The sequence below is a fragment of the Crotalus tigris genome, unplaced genomic scaffold, assembly GCF_016545835.1.
Source record: "Crotalus tigris isolate CLP2741 ecotype Arizona unplaced genomic scaffold, ASM1654583v1 scf7180000017600.4437325, whole genome shotgun sequence".
Classification (NCBI taxonomy): domain Eukaryota; kingdom Metazoa; phylum Chordata; class Lepidosauria; order Squamata; family Viperidae; genus Crotalus; species Crotalus tigris.
The window spans coordinates 2,013,179-2,031,848 of record NW_024096504.1 but is presented as its reverse complement, the minus strand read 5'-3'; the positions used below and the strand labels follow the sequence as shown (position 1 = coordinate 2,031,848).

The 18,670-nt window shown below is 45.6% G+C and overlaps 1 pseudogene; it reads left to right on the top strand.

Annotated features, from left to right (window-relative positions):
• The window catches only part of LOC120319208, a 112,168-nt pseudogene extending 95,611 nt beyond the window's left edge, over positions 1 to 16,557 (top strand).
• Positions 16,558 to 18,670: the final 2,113 nt, after the last annotated feature.

Below are 18,670 nucleotides of genomic sequence, written 5' to 3'. Positions count from 1 at the left end.
AAGGAAAGGGAAAGAGGAAAGTGTGGGAGAGCAAGGGTAAAAAAGGGGGAAAAAGGCATTGACTTCTGACTCCCTTTGGTGCAGTAGAATAAAGTATTAACATCAAACCTCAACTATTTATTTTTACATAGTAGTATAAACTAGCCATTTCAATAACAACAAATCTATCTAATTGGTAAAGCCCAAAATCAACACTTCATTTTTTTCCACCTCAAGCACAAAATCCAGAAGCAGTTTCCACATAAAAATAAAAGTATTTGTATTTTTTTTCTTTAATCAAAACAGTCAATTTAGCCATCTCTGCTAGTTCCATGAGTTTGTGCAGCCATTCATCCAATGTGGGGATCAAGGTGACCTTCCATTTCTGTGTGTAGAGTAGTCTTGCTGCCATCAACATATATAACATCAAATTTCCATTCCCCCCCCCCCCCAGGTCTTTGTCCATTAGCCCCAAGAGAAAAGTCTCTGGTTTTCTTTCTATGTGGAAAAGTCTTTGGACAGCATTGGCTTAATGGCTTTGAAACAGAGATGAGCACCACCCCCTAAAAATATCCAAATATTTTTGTTTACCAGGAAAATAGAGTGAACAATTGCAAAGGAAATGTTCATCAATTTATTTACTTGCTTGTTTATTTTCATTCTTTTTTTTGGCATTGATGTATAAAAATCAGATCAATTCATGAACCTTGATAGAAGGTTTACTAAGGATGAAAAAGTAGATGAATACATTTTAAGACATGAAAGTGTGAGGGGAAGTGTTAGCTAGCTAGAAATGAAAAATGTCAGAAGTGAAAATAGTATAAAAGAGTGCTTTGATCACTTTGTTATGTGGAAAGAAGAGTTGGATATGTTGGGAAAAAAGTAAACATTGAATAGAGTGGGAATTAATTCACATTCAGAAAGTGAAAAAGATCGACAAGGAGCATCCATTAAGCAAGAGTGAATAGGCTGAGAAGAAGGGAAGACTAAAGAAATCAGTGTTGGATGGGGTTAATATAACGCTCAAAAAGGACAGAGATGAGCATTTTCCTGAATCAGCAGGAGATCAGGCTTTTATTATAAAAGAGCTTTATTTTTTCAAATATATACTAAATACTTGAAATACACATAATATCAACATTGGCTTCCTATTATCTTTATCTCTTTATGTCCCTTTTTCAATCTTATTCTAACTTAATTCCTTTTACTTAGACAACAGTCTTTTCTTTGGGACTTTCTCTTTTCTCTGTTAGGACATGATGTTCTTCACTTCATCTCTCCTGATCCCGTTCCTCCGTCCTGGAATATTGATCTTTTAACACTTTCTTGACTCTTTTATTGCTTTACAACTCAGTTCTTAAACTATTACTTTTACTTCTGGGCCCAGTACTCTTCAACATCTTCATCAATGACTTGGATGAAGGGATAGATGGGGAAATCATCAAATTTGCAGACGACACCAAGCTGGCAGGAATAGCCAACACTCCAGAAGACAGGCTTCAGATACAGAAGGATCTGGACAGACTTGAACACTGGGCACTAACTAACAAAATGAAATTCAATGGTGAAAAAAGCAAGGTTCTACATTTAGGCAAGAAAAACCAAATGCACAAGTACAGCATAGGTGGCACCATGCTCAATAGTAGTAACTGTGAGAGGGACCTCGGAGTCCTAGTAGACAATCACTTAAATATGAGCCAGCAGTGTGCTGCAGCTGCCAAAAAGGCCAAACAGTGCTAGGCTGCATTAACAGAGTGATAGAATCAAGATCACGTGAAGTATTAATACCACTCTTTAATGCCATGGTAAGGCCACACTTGGAATACTGCATCCAGTTTTGGTCACCACGATGTAAAAAAGATGTTGAGACTCTAGAAAGAGTACAGAGAAGAGCAACAAAGATGATTCAGGGGACTGGAGGCTAAAACGTATAAGGAACGGTTGCTAGAATTGGGTATGTCTAGTTTAACGAAGAGAAGGACAAGGGGGACATGATAGCAGTGTTCCAATATCTCAGGGGCTGCCATAAAGAAGAGGGAATTAAGCTATTTTCCAAAGCACCTGAAGGCAGGACAAGAAGCAACGGGTGGAAACTAATCAAGGAGAGAAGCAACCTAGAACTAAGGAGAAACGTCCTGACAGTGAGAACAATTAATCAGTGGAACAGCTTGCCTCCAGAAGTAGTAAATGCTCCAACACTGGAAGTTTTTAAGAAGAGACTGGACAGCCATTTGTCCGAAATGGTGTAGGGTTTCCTGCCCGAGCAGGGGGTTGGACTAGATGACCTCCAAGGTCCCTTCCAACTTTACTATTATTATTATTATTATTATTATTATTATTATTATTATTATTATTATTATTATTATTATTATTATTATTATTACTACCCTCTTTCTCGCTGTGTCTCCTCCTCCTCCTCCTCCTCCTCCTCCTCCTCTCCTCCAAAGATTCCTCACAGCTGTTTTCCTGTTCTTCTATTCTTTGCCCCAGCAACTATCACAATGGACTTTGCATAATTAAGAGCTGGAACAAATAATAAGGTTGTCCCAATTGCTCCAAACTTCTTTTCTTCCAGGTCAGCTTTACAAGAATTTCTGGGACTTTTGATCTTCTGGATTGCTAATTACACCCTTTTCCACTCCTGTCTTTCCTATAAACATACATACAGAGATACCCTTCAAATTGCAATCTCTCCTCCACAACTCACCAATTTGTTCTCTTTCTCCTTGGATTGTCCTTTGCTAGTCAGCTAATAAGGTATGTAGGAAGCACATCACAATAGTAATGGGGGTCTTTAACTACCCTGACATCAACTGGGAGACTAACTCTGCACCAAGTGGAAAATCAAACAGATTCCTGACAAATCTAGCAGACAACTTTGTCTCCCAAAAAGTAGAGAAGGGAACTAGGGGATTAGCCATTTTGGATCTAATTCTCACTAACAGAGATGAAATAATAGAAGGTGTTGAAGCCATAGGAACCTTGGGAGGAAGTGATCATGCAATATTGGAATTCAACATTATGGAAGCACAAGCAATAGAACACAGTCAAACTAGAGTCTTGGACTTCAAGAGAGCTAATTTCAATAAACTTAGGGTTTGGGAAGGATTCCATGGATGAGAATCCTCCAGGGGAAAACAACTCAAGAGGCTTGGGAAATTTTGAAAAGTGAGATAATAAAGGCCCAGTCTAGCACAATACCAACAAAGAGGAAAAATAACAGCTCTCAAAAGAAACCAGCTGTCAACGCTGCAAATATTGTATATTCTTGCTTTTGACAATATGCAGAATTGTCTGGTAACTATGGGGTTAATAAAGAGCAGAAGGGGCGTTGGGGGTAAAGCCCAGGAAAGAAAGAGGAAGAAAACATTTGACCTTCACACTAATTGGATAATGTGAGATATGACGGCTAATTTAGGGAGGGAACATGCTGATAATTTAACTGCTCAGAGGAAGAGAACTTAGATCCTACCATCCCTCCGTTGTGCCTGTGCCGACATTTTGTAACAATAAAAGACTTTTAGGAAAATAAATGCCTGGAAGTTCTTTGGAATGTTTCATTAGCTGGAACTATATCATCATGGTAGGATCACATTCTTTTCAAATGACCTGGGGTCCCGAGCCCCATCCTCTCTCTCTATACTTGAGAGGAGTTGGCTAAGATTCGGGGAAGATCTCATTATGGAGAAAGAAAGATTGTCTGAGGCCAGCCCCGTGGCTGCAACAGTTTCCCTGGGGGGTGGGGGGGGAGTGAAAGCCAACAAGCCGGGGAAGAGAGGAATTTGGCAGATTTCCCAGCTGAGAGCAAAGACTTCAAAAACAAAATGGACAGATAACACAGTTATGGGTGAGTCATTGGAAAGATTTTGAAATTTAGAAATGAAAACCAGAAATCAGTTCCTACAAAGTGAAACCTCCAGCCTTGAGAGAGAGAATCCCAGTCTAAATCCTCTGCAGCAATGGGGAGATTGGGTTTCGCAGCAGGTGGCTGATCCATGTCCTCTGAACTTACCACAGCTAATAGAGGCCTTGCAATGCCTTGGGGTGGTACAGAAGCTGGGAGATTAGCAGCTGTTGGGAGAACAGCCACAGCAAGAAGGTTGGCCACAGCCCCCAAACGTGCAACCCCTGGGCATAAATCTGCAGCCAGGTTAGGGCCTACAGCAACTGGGGGGGCCACAAGAGCAGTGGGGAGCCTAGCAGGAAGTCTGTCAGACCCTGCCTTCACCAGCCAGAGACCCCAACCCTGAAGAGAGGGTGAGTTCCAGTCTGAGGCATCTGCAGCAATGGGTAGATAGGTTTCCCCAGCAGATGAATGATCAGCAGCAGCAGAGGGCATCACCACCCTCTGCAGTCCAACAACAGAGAAGACCACTACAAACCCCCACTGGCACAGCCACCATTGGGAGGCCTACAGCAGCAGGGGGCACCATCAAACCCCACTGGCCAGCAGCAGAGGGCCCAGCAGCTGTGGAACCAGCCCCAGTGGGGGCCACAGCAGCCTGTGTTCGCACCACCTTTCAATGCAACCTTTGATGGGGACCCAGAGAAGCTGATTTTTTTCCTCAACCAAGTGCATTCTCACTTGAAATGCTGGGCCTATCTGTACCCGGAACCAGGGGCCATGGTCGATGTCATTGCATCCAACCTAGAGGGAGAAGCATCTGAATGGATGAACAATTTATATAGCGAGCAAGCCCCCGAATTGGAAGATCCCCACCACTTTCTTTTAAGTCTGAGAGAACGATTTGAGGACCCATCCATTGGCCTCCAAGCAGCAGGACAAATTCACAAAATAAAACAAGCCGCGAGGCCTGCCCTGGAGTACGTGCGAGAATTCCACAAGATAGCAGGTTGAATAGAGGGGTGGCCTGAGCAGTCCCCCATCCATTACTTCATTGGGGGATTAGACGATCACCTCTCTCAGGCCTGCATCTATCAAGAAGTATCTGATCGGGAGTGCTTCCTGTGGTGACGGTGGTGCCGATGGCAGCTTTTTTCAGCCATCCGCCCTGGAATGTGTCAAAGCCAGCTGAGACAGCGAGCAACAGCCATCTCGCGGCTTGGAATCTCTCTCCCCAGGCGAAGGGGAGGAGGTGAGCTTCTCTCGGATAGTGGTAGAGCTCCCTGAGAGACCCCAAAGTTTTTTTCTTTGGAGGTCGGAGGGTGAGAGCTCCCATGGAGTCTGAGGTGTTCTCCACATTCCAGGATACCTTTGCTCTAATTTTTTTTAAGAGTAAAGCTAGACGCTGCTTTCACATCTGCTTTCAAAATGAACTTGTGAGTAAAATTTAAAGCAGACAGAGCTGACCAGGGAGATTATATTGGTGATTATTCTGAGACTTTAACTCTGGAAAAGATTTCATCTTCTCTTTCTTCTTATTTGAGAGGGGTGAAAAATGGCGCTGAGATGTTGATTTTAAGAGTGAAAGGACCGGAACTTCAATTTGAAACAATGTAATAGCTTTTACAAGATATAAGAATTTTCTTCTTTTTTTTTTTTAATATAGGGGGCTTTTGTCTTTTTCCTCTTCCTTTTGTCTCCTTTTTTTCTCTCTCTCTCTCTCTGCTAACTGTTGAAGGTTTTATAAGATTTTAAGAGTTTTTTCTTTTTTATATAAGTGACAAGATGGCTTCAAAGCATCTCAGAGCTTTTGTTTCTAAAGCCTCGATCTCCTCTTCGGTATCGCAGATAGCCCAGCAAGTCGAGTCTAAATTTCCACCACTTTTTTCAGCTTTACCAGCAGTTTTATCTAAAGACTTACAGGACGCTTTGGAAGATAGCGTACGATGGATTGAAAAAGAGGTAGGTGAAATTAGTGAAAATAAATTTAGGAAAATGAGAGAAAATATAGCGTCTATGTTTCAGAAGTTTGTTGATCATATAGATCGTCTGGATCAGCGTTTTGATGTTGCTGTAGAAAGTTCTGAAAAATTGGAAGATCGAGTTGATAAAACAGAAAATAAGGTGGAAATAATTCAGGATGAAATTACTATGTTACAATACAGAAGTATGGAGTTTGCTTTAAGAATAAGGGAAATGCAGGAAAACATTCAAGAGGATTTGAGACAAGTGGTCGTAAAGGACATAGCTTTTATTTTGGAATCTGAGCCTGAAAAAAATATTGAGAGAGACGGAAAAAGTTTTTAGGGTTAATTCAAGGGTTGCAAGGCAGAGGAATCTGTCACGAGATGTGGTTATTTATTTTTCTAGTAGATCACTTTGTAATAAAATTTTACAAGCCTTTTATAAGCAGAGATTTCAAACTGCAGCTCAGGATGTTATACTTTTGAAAGAATTACCTTCAAGAATTCTTAAAGTAAGAAAGCATTTTGTTTTTCTGGCTGATGAGCTTAAGAAGCGACTGGTCCGGTTCAGATGGGAAATACTGGTTGGAATAGCGGTGAATTATGCGGGGATACATTATGGACTTGATACAATTTCAAAAGCGAAAGATTTTTACACTTTTGTTTTGAAGGAGGGCTCTTCATTACCCACAGCTAAGATATTAGAAGAAAAGTTGGAAGAGCAGCCGATTGAAGAAGATATGCAGGTTGAACTTTTGCAGCAGTCCTCCTTAACAGAAGATTCATTAAAGAAATTGAGTATGACTCGTGCAGCTTTCAGAAGTAAAATAAAGGAAGGTTTTCCGCCATTTTCTATGCGCTAGACAATAGAAGGAAAAGTTGGAATATCAGCCGGCTAGCTAGCTTTTGGGGGGGGAGGGGGAATTATAAAGAGTTTTGTTAAATCTTTGTTATTTAGGGGAAAAAGTTTAAAAGTTTAAAATTATGATCTCTGTTTGGGAGAAGACTTGATAGGTTTTAATTTAGTGATTTAATATTTGGGAGTATTTATTATAATTTTTAATAAACGTATAAAGATAATTACGATATATTATGATACATTAAAAGTGTATAAGAAGTTGATAGGTTTTGATTTAGGAGAAAAAGTTAAATTTATGATTAATAAATTTACTTGGGTCTGGGGGGGAAAGAGTTAAGAGCCAAGTTTATATTGTTTAAAAGAAAGATACATCTCGGGGTGGAGAAGGTGGATAAATTATATGAAGAATAAATATGGGATTTAATGGATAAATTATGATTAGAGTAGATATGATTAAAAGTATCATTTTGATTATGAATAATTTTTGGTTTAAATTTGGAATTGTTTTATTTGCTTTGTATTTGATTTTTATAGTTGATATGAATAATCAACTATATTTTTTAATTTGTTTGAATTTGTTGTTTGAATTTGTTTCGTATCTGAGTTAAAGTAAGTTATTGATTTTGTTATTTGTATAGTTGGATAGGTTTAGTTAGATTCAGTTTGTATTAGTTAAAGTTAAGTAGATTTTGTTTAATATGTTTGAAAACCCTGTGCCAAGCTCTGGGAAGTGGGGGGGAGGGGGGGTTGGGGATGGGTGGGTGTTCTGGGGAGGGGGGAGAGGGGGTTGGGGGTGGGTGGGTAAGTAGGTTAGACAATAGGATTAAAGTAAGATAATAAATGGGACAACTTATGAGAGAGATGTTGCTTGGGCATTTCCCCGGCACTGTATCCGAAGAGGGATGAGAGTGGAGGAGAAAGGTTAGGGAGGAAGTAGGATGGTGAGAGGAGAGGGGGAGGGGAGAGAGAGGTGAGGGGAGGTGAGAAAGAGGAGGGAAGTAAGGGAGAGTGTTAGAGAGGGCGGATGCAGTTTGGGGGGGGGTGGGCAAGCAACACCCTTGTGTATTTATTTTATTTTGTCAAATGTGAATTTTTTTCTTTTTTGTTTATGTAATTGATAAATGAAAAATAAAAACTTTAAAAAAAAAAAGAAGTACCTGATCGGCTGCAGGAGTGGTACCAGATGGCCGTGAAGCTAGATGTTAAGCTCTCTCGCTATAAGAAGCCTCCCCCACATGAACCTGAACAGCAACCAGAGCTACCCGGACAGCAATCACCCCCACGAAAGCCTTCAACTACTGCAATGGCTGAGAGACCCAGGCCACCTACACACCCTTCCTTCAAGTGTTTCTGGTGTGGACAAGGAGGACATCGAGCAGCCACCTGTCCAGTCCCCTACCCCCAACTGCAGAGCAGGCCAGAACCAGCAATGCGAACGAAACCTGCTCAGCACCCAACGAGAGAAAAATCCAACCGACTCACGCAGGAACCTGTCGCCCAGGTTACACCCCACACACAGGAGGATGCCAAGACTCCAGATGGACACGCCCCTGCTCTACCCTTCTTTGACAGCGATGATGAAGGAGAAAACGACCCAATGGTGAGTCGACAAATCCTGCCTTTTTCACTGGCCGCCAAACTTATAATCCCTAAGTCTGGGGCACAAATAGACTTGAACGTACTAATTGATTCAGGATGCAGCCGCTTCATTATTAGTCTGGCGTTTGCCATGAAAATGGGCATAAGGGCAAAACAGCTTTCCAAACCGGTGAGATTTGAGCAAGCCGATGGCTCCCTGATGGGAGGGACTCTTATCACACAATTAACTGAGCCTTTACGTCTAGAAATAGGTGCACACTGGGAGTTTATTCGCTTCCTGGTGGCTCCAAAAATGACTCAGGCAGGGATCCTAGGACTAGCCTGGTTAGACAAATGGAAGCCGTTTATCTGGTGGGAGAAAGGAATGAGAATTGTGAGATTACCTATAGGGCCTGATCCCCCCATTGATTCAACAGATGTTACTGGGCATCTTAGGCCACCCAATGAGCGAGCGCACATGGCCGCCTCACTGCCCCCAGGCGAACCAATCATCCCCAAGGAATACTTGGACCTGGCGGAGGTGTTCAGTGAAAAAGAATGTGATGCCCTACCCCCTCACAGACTCAATGACTGCTCCATCAAACTGGTGCCCGGAGCCAAACTCCCACGTCTGAGGATGTATGCTATGTCCCCCCTCAAAATGGAGGAGATGCAGTGATATGTGAACAAAAACCTAGCGAGGGGGTTTATCGAACGGGCCAAATCTTCCGTGGGAGCCCCTGTGTTGTTCAAAGAGGAAAAAGATGGGTCTCTTTGTCTCTGCGTAGACTACAAGGGTCTCAATGCTGTAAATGTAGAAAATAAATACCCCCTCTCCCTCCTAAAGGATTTATTGACCCATCTGGCTAAGGGGAGTGTCTTCACTAAGTTAGACCTAAGAGGGGCATACTACCGGGTGAGAATAAAAGAGGGAGATGAGTGGAAAACTGCCTTCAACTGTCCTATGGGGAGCTATCAGTTCAAAGTCATGCCATTTGGACTACAGGGGGCCCCAGCTGTATTTATGCAGTTGATTAATGAGGTTCTACATGATCACTTGTACAAAGGGTTTTTGGTGTATCTTGATGATATCCTGATATACAGCACAAATATGACTGATCACATAAAGCTAGTGAGAGAAGTGTTAAAGAAACTATTGAACGCCAAGCTTTATGTCAAATTGTCAAAATGTGAATTTCACCAAACCCGATTAGACTATCTTGGCTACCGAATTTCCAATGAGGGTATTGAAATGGATCCAGTCAAGGTGAAAACTATAATCGAATGGCAGCCCCCAAGGACTCGCAAACAGCTCCAGAGCTTTCTGGGTTTTGCCAACTTTTATCGTCAATTCATCCCTTCTTTTGCCGAGATTGTCCTACCTCTTACAGAACTACTCAAAACAGGCAAAGGAGGAGGGAAGCCATGACTGGGCCAACCACTAGCATGGACAATGAGCTGTCAAACAGCTTTTGAGAATTTAAAGAGACTATTTGCTGCTGAACTGGTTCTAAAGCACCCCTGCCCAGGGGAACCGTTTGTGATTCAAGCTGATGCCAGAGATGTGGCAGTTGGGGCTGTGTTACTGCAAAAGAACAAATGGGATCCTGCAACCCTGCGCCTCCATCTCTAAGAAATTTACTGAGAGCGAGCGGAGATGGGCAATCTGGGAGAAAGAGGTCTTCATGATTAGATGGGCGCTATTAAACTGGCGACACTATCTGGAAGGGAGCAAAGTGCCATTTGAGGTATGGACAGATTACAAAAACCTAGAAGCACTGAAAACTCCCTGCAAATTGTTACCAAAGCAAGTACGGTGGGCACAATACTTTAACCACTTCAACTTCACTCTAAAGTACATATCAGGAGGAATAAACTTCCTAGCTGATGCACTATCCCGGTTACCCCAGTACAAAAGCGAACGAGACAATTATCCCCAACCCACAAACTGCCGCTCAACTTACACCTCACAGGGTCCCCAATCCTGATGACCCTGGAGTGAAGAAAATAAAACGAGAGCTCCTCACCAACCAATGGTTCAAAGATAATCAAGCCTCCCTAACATGCAGGGATGGCTTGGCTTACAAAGGGGGGAAGCTATATTTGCCAGAAGCCCTCTGTCTTAATGCTCTCAAACACAGCCACGATGTAAAGCAGGCTGGGCAGTTTAGATATTTGAAAACCCTACACCTCACCCGCCGGCAATTCTGGTGGCTGGGGCTGAAAAAGGATGTGGAAAACTATGTAAAAAGTTGTACTGTATGTGCCACAATGAAAAGAATCCTGGGGAAAACTCCTGGGTTACTGTAACCCGTGGCAGACCCTTCTCAACCCTGGGAAGAAATAGCTATGGACTTTATAGTAGACCTACCTGAAAGTAGTGTCATCTGGACTGTAAAAGACCTGTTCTCGAAACAGGCTCATTTCATCACCTGCAAAGGACTCCCATCTGCCCAACGACTGGCCAAACTGTTCCTGAAACATATCTACCAGCTGCATGGTGCCCCTAAGTGCATAATTTCAGACAGGGGGGTGCAATTCACAGCAAAGTTTGGAGAAATTTCCTTACATTGATTGGATCATCTCAAGGGTTATCATCTGCTTTTCATCCGGCCACCAATGGGGCCACAGAAGCTGCTAACAAAATGGTGGAGCAATATCTTAGATGATACGTTTCTTACCAACAGACGAACTGGACTGATCTCCCTTTTGCGGAGGTGGCGTACAATAATTCCGTGCAGAGCAGCACCGGCTACACGCCTTTCAAAGTAGCCACAGGGAAAGAATTTAACCCAATACCTGAATATCCTCAGTTGCCCTCCGCTTCCCAGACACTTGATCAGTGGGTGAGAGGGTGGGAAGAAGTTTGGAAAAACACAAAAACTGCTTTAAAAAAGACTTTTGAAACCTATAAAAAGCAGCTGATAAAAAGAGGGCTCCCCAAAGAACATTCCAAGTTGGGGAAAAGGTCTATCTGTCAACTAAATATCTACGCCTCAAATTGCCCAGCAAGAAATTGGGACCAAAATTCTTGGGGCCTTTCCCCATAGTAAAGATCATCAACCTGGTCACAGTAAAACTAAAACTCCCTAGACTTTTAGGGAAAATTCACCCAGTTTTCCATTGTAGCTTGTTGAAGCCTTATTGGGGCTCCACTTTAAGACCTCCCCCAAAGAAAGCACCTGGGCCCCTCATAGTTGCAGGGCAGACCCACTATGAAGTAAAATGTATTCTTGATTCTAGAATTTTTAAAGGGAAATTGCAGTACCTAATCCAATGGAAGGGATACCGTTGCCTGAAGCCACCTGGGTGAAATCCAGTGAAGTGAAAGCTGACAGATTGGTCAAAAGATTTCATATGAAACACCCCAACAAACTGAAAGATAACCCTTAACATATGCTTTTGTTTACTTTACAGGATCCGTCCTTCTTGTAAGGGGGGCTGGATGTCAACGCTGCAAATATTGTATATTCTTGCTTTTGACAATATGCAGAACTGTCTGGTAACTATGGGATTAATAAAGAGCAGAAGGGGCATTGGGGGTAAAGCCTGGAAAGAAAGAGGAAGAAAACATTTGACCTTCACACTAATTGGATAATGTGAGATATGACGGCTAATTTAGGGAGGGAACATGCTGATAATTTAACTGCTCAGAGGAAGAGAACTTAGATCCTACCATCCCTCCATTGTGCTTGTGCCGACATTTTGTAACAATAAAAGACTTTTAGGATAATAAATGCCTGGAAGTTCTTTGGAATGTTTCATTAGCCGGAACTATATCACCAGCATGGCTGCATAAAGAACTCTCTGATCAATTGAAAGATAAAAAGGACAAGTATAGAAAGTGGAAAGAGGAACACATAACTAAGTCAGAATATCAGCAAATAGCTCGAGCCTGCAAAGATGAGGAAGTGAGGAAAGCTAAGGCTCAAAATGAACTAAGGCTTGCAACCAAAGTCAAAAATAACAAAAAAAGCTTCTTTCAACAGGTAAAAAACAAGAAAAAAGTGAAGGAAACAATTGGCCCATTAGTGGGTGAAAGTGGCAAGAAGGTGACAAGCAACAGGGAGAAAGCAGAACTATTTAAATCGTTTTTCGCATCTGTCTTTACACAAAGGGAAAAAACAGACCAACCTGTCAAGCCCTGTGGGGCTTCACATTCACAAGGGGGGGGGTAACACAGCACAACGTCTGCACAATGCCTACAACGCCTACCGCCACAAGTCGCTAAATATAGGAAGAGCACCAGAAGGCCGCCAATGCCATTTCAGCGGCCGAGACCGACAATGCCGCTCCAGCCTCCCATTATGCCCCGTGGGTCTACTACCGTACGGAGGCCGAGAACGGACATGCCAACCACCGGTGGAGGTTCCAATGAGGTTGGCTTGGGAGGGCGGAGCCAAGAAGCGCTCGGCTCGGAGGTGCGGAGTCAAGCCATGCTGGTTTGCCAAGGCGACGGGACGGCAGATATACGGCCATAGCGTGGAGCGATGGCGACCGAGAGACCTGTGGAGGCGTGGATGTGGGTGCGAGTGGTCGTGCCGGATGGCCATGTTGTTAACAGAAGGGTGTAGGGGCCCGAGGGAGGGGTTTATACTGGGTTAGGGTGGATGTTGGTTTGCACCAGGGGGGTGGGAGTAAAGGGTGTGGTACTCTTAGATAAGGCTCTGGGAATGACTTTATTTTTGTCAAACAATAAATTCCGTTTGATGATTGCACCTTGTGCTGGCATGCCTTCTTCATGATCCTCGGGACGACCTCAGACAAGTCGTGACTGTAAGTCGGCACTCCTTAAAAATCTTCTTTACCTGCCTTTCCTTGTCTCTTTTGGGAGGATGGCTGAGGGTACCCAGGACGCCTCCCAGCAAATGGAGGAAGCGACCCCGGGGGGGGGGGGTTATAGCCTCTGAACCAGCTGTAGTGGTGAGGAAGAACAGCCGGTGGTAAGGCCGAAGGTAGTACCACCTAGGGCTCCTTTGGGTGGGATTGAGAAGGACCCAGCTCCAATAGCCCATGAAGAGTGGTGGCAAAGCCCGGCTGTGGCGCGTGTAAATGTTGAGCAGTTGCTTACATCAAGTGCTAGGCCTGCGAACATGGAGTGGAGAGAGAGACGGACCACGGGGGACGAAGAGGAGGACTGGAGCTACACAGCTGCCCTTGGACTAGACCTGATGGCGGTTCCAGCTACCAAAGTTCCGGGGCATGGCAGCAACAAGATAGCTCATCAGGATGCCCTGCGTCGTCCCGTTTCCAGTTGAGTAGTCCATGACTTCAGGTGGCACTGCCTTTGAGCGTTCCAGGTGCCCCAGGACCTGTGTTAAGTGGAACAGGTGCTCCGGCTAGGCTAACGTGCTCTGGAGTCTCAGAATTGGACACTGGAGGCCTGGCCACAGGGAGAGCCTCGGGGTCACAGGCCTCTGGGATTGGAACTGGGACTGGAGGGGTAACTGCTCCTGCCAGCACAATTGGGTTTCCGGGTCATCCAGCAACACCATGGCCTGTGGGGGGTTTGTGGGGTCCGCCACCCATAGCCTTGACATATGATGGAAATCCTGATCAACTAGCCATGTTCTTGGGTCATGTGATAAATCATTTGGACCACCATGCCCGATTATATACATCTTCTTGGGCAATGGTGGCAGTCACAGCCGCTTTGCAGGGAGAGGCGGCAGCGTGGGCTGCCGACCTATATAGTGATCATGCCCGGGAGCTGGGTAGCACAGGGTTGTTTTTAGAGGCTCTGCATGCAAGATTTGAGGACACATCGCGTCTTCAGAGAGCGGAAGCAGAAGTCCTATCCCTGGATCAACGAGGCCGACCTGCAACGGAATATGTCCGCGATTTCCGTCGATTGGCGGGCTGCCTGTGTTCCTCCTGGCCGGAATGATTACTCATCCACCATTTTAGGGCGGGCCTTGATTTTGATTTACGTCAAGCCTGTGTATATCGTGGTGTACCCAACCAGCTATGGGAGTGGTTTAAAGCAGCCATAGACTTGGATACAAGCCTCAAAGAATTTCAAAGAGGGGTGGGGGATGCCAGCCGTTTGTGTAGGCCGGTAGGGAAGCCGAAAGAGGGGGGGCAGGCCCCGCGGGTAGTAACATCAAGGCTTCCCAGTCCCTCTGTTGGGGCTACATTTCGCTGTTTCCGGTGCAATCAACCAGGGCACTGGGCAGCTGCATGTCCAGCACCAAGTCCACGAAACCCATACCACCTGGAGGGCTCGCTACTCCAAAAAAGAGTGTGGAACAGTCAAAGGCGGTGAAACAGCATCCACATCCAGGGCCGCAGCGGGGATCGCCAGTGGCAGAGGAGACAACAGCATTGGCAAGGTATCGGGCAGCAGATGATGACAGCCCCGATGATGTTGCAGAGGATCCAATGGTAAGTGACCCTGTAAGCCCATTCATTCTACCAATAATGTTGATGAGTCCTGAGACCGGGGTTAGGAGAGAATTACAGGCACTTATCGACACCGGGTGTACACATTGTCTAATCAGTAGGGCAGTAGCAGTGGCGAACAATATCAGACTACAAAGATTGATCCAACCTATACGTTTTGAGCAGGTAGACGGGTCCTTGTTAGGAGGAGTACCGGCTACCCACGTCACCAAACCAGTTCGCTTAGACCTAGGAACACATTGGGAGGTCCTTCGGTTCATTGTTGCCCCCATTATGACTGAGGTGGTGATATTGGGTTTGGCCTGGCTAGATAAGAGGGGGGTTACTGGACGTTACGGCTCGGAGTGAGGCCCCAACCGCCGGAGCCATGTTCTAGGGGTCAGGCCTCTGCACAAGTAGCAATGCTACAATCCCAATCTGATGGGGAAAAGGGGTTATTCCCAGATGAATATATTGATGTAGTGGAGGTGTTTAGTGAGAAAGAATGTAATCAACTACCTCCGCACCGCCCAACAGATTGCGCTATTGAGATCGTACCCGGGGCCAAGCTCCCCAAGCCCCGGATGTATGCCATGACACCTAAAGAACTTGACAAACTACAAAGATATATTGACCAGAATCTGGAACGGGGGTTTATTCAGCCTGCTTGGTCACAAGTAGCTGCTCCAGTACTTTTTAAGGAAAAGAAAGATGGATCACTGTGGTTGTGCGTTGACTTCTGGGGGCTAAATATGGTTTGCGTCAAACATCTATATCCTCTTCCGCTGATGAAGGACCTATTAGCGCATTTGGGTAAAGGAAGGGTATTCACCAAGTTAGATTTACGCGAGGAATATTACAGGGTACGAGTTAAGCGTGGCGACGAGTGGAAAACAGCTTTCAATTGTCCACTTGGCAGTTTCCAGTTCCGCGTCATGCCATTTGGTCTACAGGGAGCCCCTGCAGTGTTCATGCAGTTGATTAATCAAGTGTTGCATGAATACTTGTATCGGGGAGTCCTTGTTTACCTCGATGATATCCTGATCTATACGTCTACGATGGAGGAACATATCATCCTCGTTAAACAAGTACTAAGAAAACTCCTCGATGACCATCTCTATATAAAACTATCGAAATGCAAATCCCATCAAAGGCGGCTAGACTATTTGGGCTATCGGATCTCAGGAGACGGAATAGAAATGGATCCTAGCAAAGTAAAGGCAGTATTAGAATGGCATGCTCCCAAAACGCGATGACAACTACAGAGTTTTCTGGGTTTCGCTAATTTCTATCGGCAGTTTATTCCCTCCTTTGCCGCCGTTGTTCACCCCTTGATGGAGCTGTTACGGACAAAGCATGTAACCAACAAACCGCAGCCAAATCAATTGCTAGAGTGGATGATGACATGTCAAAAAGCATTTGAAAGCCTGAAGTCACTGTTCGCAGAGGAACCTGTACTATGTCATCCAAACCCGGATATTCCATTTGTAATGCAGGCTGACGCCAGTGATGTGGCCGTTGGGGCAGTGTTGCTTCAAAAGAATGAACAGGGAGTATTACAACCGTGTGCTTATACTTCACGCAAGTTCATGGCGAGCGAATGCGGGTGGGCTATCTGGGAGAAGGAGGCTTTTGCAGTGCGTTGGGCCCTTACTACGTGGATACACCTGTTGGAAGGAGCAGCCATACCTTTCGAGGTCTGGACAGATCATAAGAATCTGGAGGCGCTACAGACACATCTAGCACCCAAGCATGTCCGATGGGCTCAATACTTTGCCCAATTCAAATTTACCCTAAAATATGTGCCAGAGGGGAAAAACTTCTTAGCTGATGCACTATCCCGTATGCTGCAGTACCACAGTAAAAGGGAGGAGGTGGTACAAGCGATAATGCCCCCCTACAGTCAAGGGGTGGCCAGGGTGGTGTCACATACGGGGGGGTTGATGGGCTAACAGAACTACGGGCTGCTATGGGTACTGATACATGGTTGCAGGCCCATCCAGGGGTATTAACCCAAAGAGATGGATTGGCCTGGAAGGGAGATAAAATGTATGTTCCTAGTAGTTTAAGGCAGACCGTGCTCCAGCGGGGCCACGATTCAAAGCTAGCCAGCCATTTTGGGTTTCTAAAGACATTACATCTAATCCGTCGGCAATTCTGGTGGCCAAAGTTAAGATCTGATGTAGAAGCATATGTAAAAAGATGTCATGTATGCGCCAGTGCTAAACCCCAGGTGGGGAAACCCATGGGGTTATTGCAGAAGGTGGTTGACCCAACCTGACCCTGGGAGGAAATCGCCATGGATTTCGTGGTGGAGCTGCCGGAAAACTGAGGATATAATGTAATCTGGATAGAGGTAGATTTTTTTTCCAAGCAGGCACACTTCATTCCGTGTAAAGGTTTACCATCAGCTCATCGGTTAGCAAGACTCTTTCTACAGCACATCTATCGCCTCCATGGGATACCCTGACGAATCATTTCAGATCGCGGAGTGCAATTTACCACAGTTTTGGCGGGATTTCATTCATCTGGTGGGGTCATCGCAAGGGTTCAGTTCCACATACCACCCCAGCACCAATGGAGCTGCGGAACGAGCAAATGCAATGGTCGAGCGGTATCTCCGTAGTTACGTCACCTATCAGCAAACGGATTGGGTAGACTTTTTACCATTTGCTGAGGTGGCGTACAACAACACGGTGCACAGCAGCATGGGATTCACTCCCTTTAAGGTAGTAAACGGGGTCGAGTTAGTCCCAATCCCTGAGTGGCCTCAGAGAGAAGATGCGCCACATACCCCTCAAGCATGGATGACCCAGGTAGCGGGGTTGTGGGGAAGGGTCAAAGAAGCATTGACACAAGCGGAGAAAACAGTGAAGACCAAAGCTGACAGGAAAAGGGCAGTACACGAGCCTTTTCGGGAAGGGGGCTGGGTGTACCTTTCCACCAAATATCTTTGGTTGCAAGTACCCTGTAGAAAATTGGGTCCTAAATACGTGGGCCCGTTTCAAATAATTAAATTAATTAACCCAGTAACTGTTTGGTTACGATTGCCCCCATTTCTATGGAGGGTGCACCCTGTGTTCCATAGCAGTCTGTTAAAACCAGTACACGGGGTTCCACCCGCGTCCACAGCACCAGGCCCAGTTACGGGGTCCCAATATGAGCTCCAGGAGGTGCTAGATTCCCGAATTCGACAAGGTCGGTTGCAATACCTCCTCCGGTGGAAAGGATACCCCCTTTCGGTGGCAACATGGGTTAGGGAGGAGGACATACAAGCCCCTCGATTGATTAGGGCGTTCCATCGTAGGTGGCCGGGGAAACCAGGGAGGGACAATTGTAATAGTGTGTATTCATTCTCCTCCTCTTCTCTTCCAGGAGGTGCCATGGTAGAGGGGGCCGCATGTCAAGCCCTGCGGGGCTTGACATTCACAAGTGGCGGGGGGGTAACACAGCACAACGCCTGCACAATGCCTACAACGCCTACCGCCACATCGCCAAATATAGCAAGAGCACCAGAAAGCCGCCGATGCCATTTCAGCGGCCGAGACCGACAATGCCGCTCCCGCCTCCCATCATGCCCTGGGGGTCTACTACTGTACGGAGGCCAAGAACGGACATGCCAACCACCAGTGGAGGTTCCAATGAGGTTGGCTCGGGAGGACGGAGCCAAGAAGCACTCGGCTCGGAGGTGCGGAGTCAAGCAATGCTGGTTTGCCGAGGTGATGGGACAGCAGATATACGGCCATAGCGTGGAGCGATGGTGACCGAGAGACCTGTGGAGGCGGTGGGCATCGGTGTGAGTGGTCGTGCCGGGTGGCCATGTTTGTTAACGGAAGGGCGTAGGGGCCTGAGGAAGGGGTTTATACTGGGTTAGGGCAGATGTTGGTTTACACCGGGGGGGTGGGAGTAAAGGGTGTGGTACTCTTAGATAAGGCACTGGGAGATGACCACTCCCAGTGCCGACTTTATTTTTGTCAAACAATAAATTCCGTTTGATGATTGCACCTTGTGCCGGAGTGCCTTCTTTGTGATCCTCGGGACGACCTTGGACAAGTCGTGACACAA